This window comes from Quercus robur, chromosome 1 (genome assembly GCF_932294415.1).
Source record: "Quercus robur chromosome 1, dhQueRobu3.1, whole genome shotgun sequence".
Taxonomy (NCBI): Eukaryota; Viridiplantae; Streptophyta; class Magnoliopsida; order Fagales; family Fagaceae; genus Quercus; species Quercus robur.
In genome coordinates, this window is record NC_065534.1 from 4,525,298 (window position 1) to 4,533,907 (window position 8,610).

The 8,610-nt window shown below is 30.5% G+C and overlaps 1 pseudogene; it reads left to right on the forward strand.

Moving 5' to 3' along the window:
• Window positions 1-1,087: 1,087 nt before the first annotated feature.
• On the forward strand, window positions 1,088-3,285 carry LOC126715981 (glucan endo-1,3-beta-glucosidase-like; annotated as a pseudogene).
• Window positions 3,286-8,610: the final 5,325 nt, after the last annotated feature.

An 8,610-nucleotide genomic window follows, 5' to 3' on the forward strand; every position in this document is an offset into this window, starting at 1 on the left:
TGTTGGAGCCCAAAGCTTCAAAAATGTTTGGAGCCAAACTTTATCCTTATAAATCTATTCTAAATTTTCCTTTTGCACTATGGCTATTACCTTCAATTTTTGCCATAAATAAGAAAACTTTTATGGCTGCCTTATTCCTTGTTATTGACCTGTTGATAACAAGACAAAGAAAGTCAAGTTGGATTTTTTTTTCTAAGTTTATCTATATAGAACTGGATGTTATTAGCCACAAGTTTTACCGTCCAACTAGCATCTCTTAATGTTTCCAATTAAGGTATTTAGGATTCAAATTTTCATCCCCATTGTAAACTATAAGTTGTAACTTTCAAATTTATTATAAAAGAATTGTATATTATTAACATTGAAAAATTGTAAATATTATATTATCCAATTATCATTTTATCTTTCAAATTAAATTGTAGATTATTTTTAGTTGACATTATAATATTTTTGTTGTATAAACTTTTGAAACATCACAATTTTTCAAGTTATATTTCTGATATAAATGTTTTAATTGAGTTTAATTCCTATTCTATGTTTAAACCTCCCATTCTATTAATTTATTAATGACTACCATGGCCATCATAATTAATTTATTCATAATTATGAATAACTACCATGGCCATCATAACTTATTAATGACTATCATAATTATCAAATTTCATATTTAGAAAAAAAAAAAAAAGACTATTATTAATATTGAAAATTTGTTAATATTATCCAATTATTGATTTTTACTTTCAAATTGTTATAATATAAAACTATAAACATTTGATTTTTAGGTTGACATTATAATATTTTGTCATATAAGCTTTTAAGACTTCACAATTTTACACGTCATTGTTCTAATATTTATATTTTAATTATTCTTCAATTCTATTTTATAGTTTTATCCCAATTCTATTTTATTCTATATTTAAACTTTCCATTATAATCCTATCAAAATTTAATTAAAAAATCAATTGTTAATAATTTCCATAATGATCAAATTTCATACAACTATATATATTATGTATAGACAGGTATAGGGTGTAGATAGTAACCCAAAGAGAACTTAATTGTTTCCTCAAAAAAAAAGACATCTTAAATGAAAATCTGTTACCAATTCTCCTTTTCCACCATGGCTTTAAGTAAGAAATCTGTTATGGCTGCCTTATTGCTACTGCTGTTGATAACAAGCCAAGGAAAATCATGTATGACTGATTGGTTGTTTGTATGGTATTATTATTTGTATTGCATTCACAATACAGTTACGCAGGCCCGATATTAGTACTACTTTTTGATGGCTTAGAATACAAGTTTGCATTGTATTCTTTGCGATGTAACATATATATGATAGAAGGGAAATTTTGTGTTTTTTAATTAATGATCATTAAAATTATACAAATCCGTAGGCCAAATATACATCCTTGAGGTAATCTAAGAAACCAGCTGAACTCCTTTAGATTTCCTAAATGACTCTAAATATATTAGTAATTTATTGTCTAATTATTAGGTACTCTTAAAGTACAGTAACATAGTGATCCCTACTCCCATATTCCTTACTAACTATGGTTTTAACCAAGTTTTTGTAGACTTCTAATTATTGCAAACATAATTACAAATTTATAATCCTTTATTAGAGGTTTTAGGGTAACTCCCCACTATGGACCTCTTACAATTTTATCCATCTTTTTTAAAATAAAAGGATTAGATTTTATAACTTAAGGACTATTTAACCAAAGGTTTTGTATCTATTTAAATTATTGATCATATGGCAAAAAACAAATAGATAAGATTTTATAAAGTATATATGTTATCCTCTCCAAAGGATTTTATCAGTAGGTCTCATGATTTTCAAAATATTTACAACAATGTTATTGAGCAATGCTACTCAAAAACTAAAAAGTACTCTGAATGTATTCTCAAAAGTTACCATGACTTTTGAATGGAGTTATAATGTGCCTTTATTTTAGAACTCATTTCCCTCTCCTTGTGTGTGTGCATGTGCGTATTTGTTTCTCAAAAAAAAAAAAAAAAAATACAGTGTTTAAACATCCTAAATTGAAAAATGTGACTCGAACACTCTTGATCAAACACTCCTGCCAAACACTTTTCTTTTTTTGGCTACAATTTTCAGTGATTAAATACTGAAAACTTTTGTTTGAGCTTGCATATCAACCAAGCTCTATACATTTCTGTATAAACAAATTTACCATTGGTGTTAAATATAACTAGTTTTTTATCTTGATTCTATTTGTTGCAGCTCCATTGGATACCTATACATTTCCTTCAAACAAATCTATCTTTGGTGTTAATTAACTTGTTTATTATCTTGGTGCTATTTGTTGTAGCTGTACAATCTATAGGTGTAAATTATGGAAAAATTGCCGATGATTTACCACCTGCAACTGAAGTAATAGCCCTATACAAAACAAGTGGCATAGGGAAAATGAGGATTTTCGATCCAAATCAAGCAACCCTCCAAGCCCTAAAAGGATCCGGCATATCAGTCATTGTTGGAGTTGTCAACAATGACCTTCAAGGCCTTGCCACTAGTCCTGCAGCTGCAAATGGTTGGGTGCAAACAAACAAAAGTCCCTACTTGCCTGATGTCAATATTAGTTACATTGCTGCTGGGAATGAAATAAAACCCAGTGATCCATTAGCCCAATATGTTGGACCAGCCATGCAAAACTTATACAATGCAGTTACATCTTCTAATCTTCCAACCCAAATCAAAGTTTCAACAGTAATAGACATGTCATTGATGGGAAATACTTACCCTCCATCTTCAGGCTCCTTTAGTGACAATGCAAGTGCATACATAAATGCAATCGCTAGCTTCCTAGTAAGCACTAAGGCACCACTTCTTGCCAATGTGTACCCATATTTTGCCTACTTAAGTGACCCAACAACAGACATTAAGCTTGATTATGCCTTACTAAATTCATCAGGGGTTGTGGTACAAGATGGTAACTTAGGGTACCAAAATCTCTTTGATGCAATGATGGATTCTCTCTATTCTGCACTTGAGAAGATTGGTGCGCCAATTTGACTGTCATTGTAACAGAGACTGGTTGGCCATCCGACGGTGGTGTAGCAGCTACAGTTGACAATGCAGGCACTTACTACAAGAATTTGATGAGTCATGTGAACAATGGCACTCCGAAGAGGCCTGGACCATTAGAAACATACTTGTTTGCTCTATTTGATGAAGACCAAAAGGGTCCAGCGGAAACTGAGAAACATTTTGGTCTCTTCTCACCTACCAAGCAACCCAAGTACCAACTCAGTTTTTCTTAAGATAATTGCAGTAGGAATTGTAATCTTTATTACTAAAATAATTTTTTTTTTTTTTAAGAATCATGAAATAAAAGATGTTGCAAATGAATAACTAAATCCATAAATTTAATTGTAACATTGGAATAGAACTCAAGATCTATATTTATGAAATATCTTACTTATTTAATTTTATTTCCTAAAAATGAATATTTTTTTAAATTTGAGAGAGATTATCTTTTTATTTTATAATTTTTATGTACATATTGAAAGTGTAAATTTAGGAAATATATCAATTTTAAAAGTTATTACACATACATACTAAGGAATAATTAATTATTACAATTTTTTCAAAAAGAAACCGTTGTTCCTCAATTTAAGGAATATTTATTCCTAAGGAATAACTCTTACTTATAATAAATTTGCAACCAAATAATCAAATAATTATTTCACGACAATAGTCGTCCTATTACAAAACCTGTTACAGTATATCATACATACCCTTAGTTTAGATGTGAGAGAGAGTGTGTGCGTGTGCGCGCGCACCTACACATGCAAAATATGTATATATGGTACTAGATAGGTTGGAGAAGCTAGCTGCGTTGTTAGCAATCTATATTGTGTTGGTGTATTTTATAAATGTAAATAAATTTATAATTTTGCTCTTACAAAATTTTACTATGATGTAATATACTCTATTTGAATATATTACTCGCTACATAGTTGAGATGGTATGCTGATAAACTTGCTACATAGTTGAGATGTATTAGAAGTATGTGGTTAAAAAATTAAATTTGTCATATCTCAATCGTTTAAACTTTTGGGACAATCGGTAATTTAACTAGGTATCAAAGCATGGGATCCTGAGTTCGATTTTTGTCTCCTTCACTCTACCTCCTATTTAAATTCCCACACATTGGACCTTACCTATTAAAAGGTAGTCTCATCCCACACGTGAGAGGAAGTGTTAGAAGTATGTGGTTAAATAATTAAATTTATCATACCCTAATAGTCTCAACTTTTGTAACAATTGGTAATTTAACTAGACGTAAATTTGAATATTCTCTTGCAGCGGCAAGAAACACCTTAAGAGAGTGAAATATATGTTCCTTAGCGAAGTCATATAACAGTGATATACTATCTTTCCTAATCTTTTACTATTATAAACATTGACACTAAATTTATTATTTTTCATTTTAAAATGATTAAAACAATAATATTTAATTCTTTTGAGTTGTTTCAAGTTTGTTATATCACTGTGAGTTGTTGAATTATATATTATTACTTTTGAAATGCAGAATCAACATATTAGTTGGAATACTACAAACTTTAATTGGTTTTAAAATTTGCTTGTTAGCTTAAAATTATTGTGTTCACTTTCTTCACCTTCTACACCCTTCCCCTTGATGAGTCGATGACGTACAACAAACTTATGATTTCATTCTATTAGAGAGTCCCAATTGTGTTGGAATTTAGATAATCTTTCATTTCAAGATTATAGACTAAAATTTCATGTGTTGGACCTTACCTATTAAGAGGCAAATGTAAGGGTGAGTGATAAAATTGTGGTTAAATGATTAAATTTATCATATCTCAATAATTTAAACTTTTAGGACAATTAGTAATTTAACATAGTATCAGAATAGGAAATCTTGAGTTAGCATATATGAAAAATAAGCAACTTGGCTACAAACTATATACAACTGAAAACAAACAACTTTACATTTCTATAAAAATAACTCGTTTTCTTCTACAACTTTTAATCTCGCTCACTCTAATATTTATTAGGGTCTGATTTCTGTCCTTATTGAGGCAGGATCCTAGTATTTTATCACTCATAATACACATGCATACATCTCTTAGAATATTAGTCTAAACTCACTCATATTTATCAACATTTTCAGAAATGGTTCAAACACAATATTCTGGTACCATTAAAATCTTTTGATTAGAAAATTTTCAAGAATACAATGACAAAACATTCATCACTTTCTTGAAGAAAAAAAATTGGTACATTTCCTCACCACTCTTTTCCATATACCTTTCAACAGAATGATCATGTGGATCTGCGCAAACATCCACACCCTTAAAAGTTTGTGGACTAAATTATATGCTCAAACCACAAGGGATAAATTTTAATATTCCCTCAAAATCTAATATAAGTCAAGCTTAGCAACAAACATGTACAAAAAGATAAGTAGAATATATATCATTCATGTTACCCCACATAACCTCCACCTCTCCTTTTTAAAAGAAAGCATATGATAATTAGTAATAAAGCATACTAGTATTTTTGCTAGCTAGCTAGCTAAGTTGTCTATATATAGCAGCAATTTTGAGACTAGATGGGATTATTTGTCTCTTGTTTCCTTGAATTCTTGGCCAACAATGCATTATATTCCTCTCTCATGCCATTATATTTCTCGCACAACTTCTTGAAAGCTTCCTTTTGGTCCTGATTTGGAGCTTTCTTCTTTTTATTTTCCAGAAGATGCTTAGTTTCTTCAATTTGTTTCTTGAGCTCTTCAATCTTTGCACTTTTCTCCTCAAGCTGCTTACGTAGCACCTCCAAGTCCGGTGTTTTCGTAGCTAAAATTGTAAGGTTTTCTCATATAATTAATGTTAACAATTAATGTGAAAACAAAACTATCTTGAAGTCCAGATTTTATTTTATCAGAACTTTTATATATATATATATATATATATATGTGTGTGTGTGTGTGTGTACACTTTGCTACCAAGGATTAAAGGTACCAATCCCCACTTGGGATTTCTGAATTTCTGTGTCCCAATTGATGGTGTTTGATATCCTACTCTAAAAACCTATTTAACCCGTTTTTACAATAAGTGTAGGGCTCAACCTGCCATGTTAAGAAGAAATGAACCACTTCAAATAATATACAAGTTACAACTTAAAACTTGTATTTTTTTTTAAAGCGAAATTATTATTTAGGAAGAAGCATGTATTTTGTAAGTACTAAATATTCTTTCACATTCTTTTATACTATTATTCCATTAATATATTCACAATTGATGCAAAAAATGTACAAATTTAAAAATTGAAAAAAAAATTCTATTTTTGTGTTAACACGACATCGAAATCTCAGGCAAGAAGTAGCTATTGCTATTCAAGACTAATAATTTATGGACATCTTTGTTTTTGCCCATTCTAAAAACACAAAGGGATTATTCAGCAAAAAAACACATCAAATTAGAATAGGGAGCAAAGAAGAATATAGTACCTGCAGAACCTGTCTATGGCCCCGCCTGGAAAACGGGGCTTTAAGGTTCTTTGAAGCCACGTTTTTGAAAACGGGGCTTTAGGATGGGCCTTGGGCCGCGTTTTTTATGGCCGCGGCTTAAAAAACGCGGCCCAAGGCCCCCGCGTTTTGTAGTGCTGCGAAAATGTTTGAACTGCCACCTTCCATAACTTTCACAACTTTCTAAAAAAAATAAAGAGAGTTAAAGACTCAAAGATCTCAGAAAGTATACCATAACAAAATAAATGTACTAAGAGTTCATTGAAAGAAAAACTTAAAATCATTAAAAAAAAATATAAACCTTAAAAAATTGACAATGGGTTAGTTTATTTTCTTCCCCTATTCATAATATACTAATGTATTGGATGTGAAATATGCATGAGCCTATTCATAATCATAACATGATAAATTAAATTTTTCAGTTTAAAAATAAAAATGCTTACTATATTTTGGGGAATGTGAATTTTGCAATTTAGGCTGAAAAATTGTGTTTTATACCCTAATCAATTATGTGTCCAAGATAAATATGAAAATTAAAAAAAATTGGCCCATTTAATGATATGGTTCCGCACATGTCAATCTAGAAATCTTCGATTAGACACATTTCTAGCATGTTAATTCCGAAACTTACGGGATAAGATTTCTCCCATTTGATAATTCATAATAACATAAAACTTACTAAAATCTTGTTTTTTTTTTATGGAAAAGCAAAATAAAATAAAATGAGACAAAAAGAGAAAGCAGAAAAGATAAACAGTGTTGCAACTTAATTGAAATTTTTAGTAATATGTGTAACCGAACACTTTTTTTATATATAGCAAATCTTCTTCAGATTTTTTTTTACTAAATTTTTATGGGATGCAAGGAAGAGAACTTTCAGACAAGAAAAATACTCAAAAATTTTAAAAAAATCTTTCTGAAATGAATTAAACTGTAAAATATCATCAACAGTAATACTAGATAAACAGACCTTACGTTTTTACTTTCTCCACCAAGCACTGTTTGCCCCTAATCCTCTCTCTCTCTCTCTCTCTCTCTCTGTGTGGTGCCCCTGCACTATGGTGTTTCAACTTTCATAACCCACGAATTGTAGGATGGATTTATATATGAATTTGAGCTGAATGATGAATAGACTAGTGGCAGTGGTACATGACCTATAGCTAAGCTAGCTAAGAAAGACAAAATCCATGATGTAGGGCAACTTTCTCAGATGGATAAAAGATTTCCTCTGTAAATCTTAGTACATAGAGATTTGCTGGCCATTGATGTAAAACTCTCTCACACACACCATGCCTTCCTTTACCGTTCATTAGCGGGAATCAGAATATTTGTGCATGTTTAGGACCGACATGCATACAAATATGATTCAAGCTTAGCTCATACTGAGTACTTCTGTTACATCTAGGGAAAGAAAGACCATAATTTTTGTTGTCTTCTTATTAGGGTCCTTAGAAAGGGCCATATAATTTGATAATTCAGATACCTTTGCATGGGTCTGGGCCTATAGAATGAGTAATTTGTGGACTTAAAAGGCTATTGAGAATTAGACTTCTTGAATCAAAGACCAAAAGAATATATGGACTACTTCCTAGCCTTGACCCTTAACCAAATATGGTATATGCTACCTAGCTATGACAATGGACCATACCATGAATTATCAAATACGCACTTTTCTTTTTTTGCTAAAGCTGATACCCCCTAGTGCAATTTGGATTGAGACCACTTCTTGGAAAATGGCTCAGATGCCACTAGTGCATTTCTGTCTTCAGAGTTAGCGTTTGGAATTCTTTTTCTTTTCTTTTTTTAATGTAGGTTTAATAATTGGGAATTAATTTAGAAGAAAGACGGTGTATTCATTAATTAAGGAAGGTCAAATCAATCTGAATAACATTATGAATGTCTTGTGGACAGTATATCTTTCATTCAAACAATTAAATTTAGCGAAATAATTAGAATTCTAAATTACATTCAGCAAAAAAATTAGAATTCTAAATTACATTAGAAGACTCAATTAATTTTATTTTACAATAATCAATGATCTATAAGACGGCACTCTATCAATTAAGGGATCCTATCCATTTTTAGATCA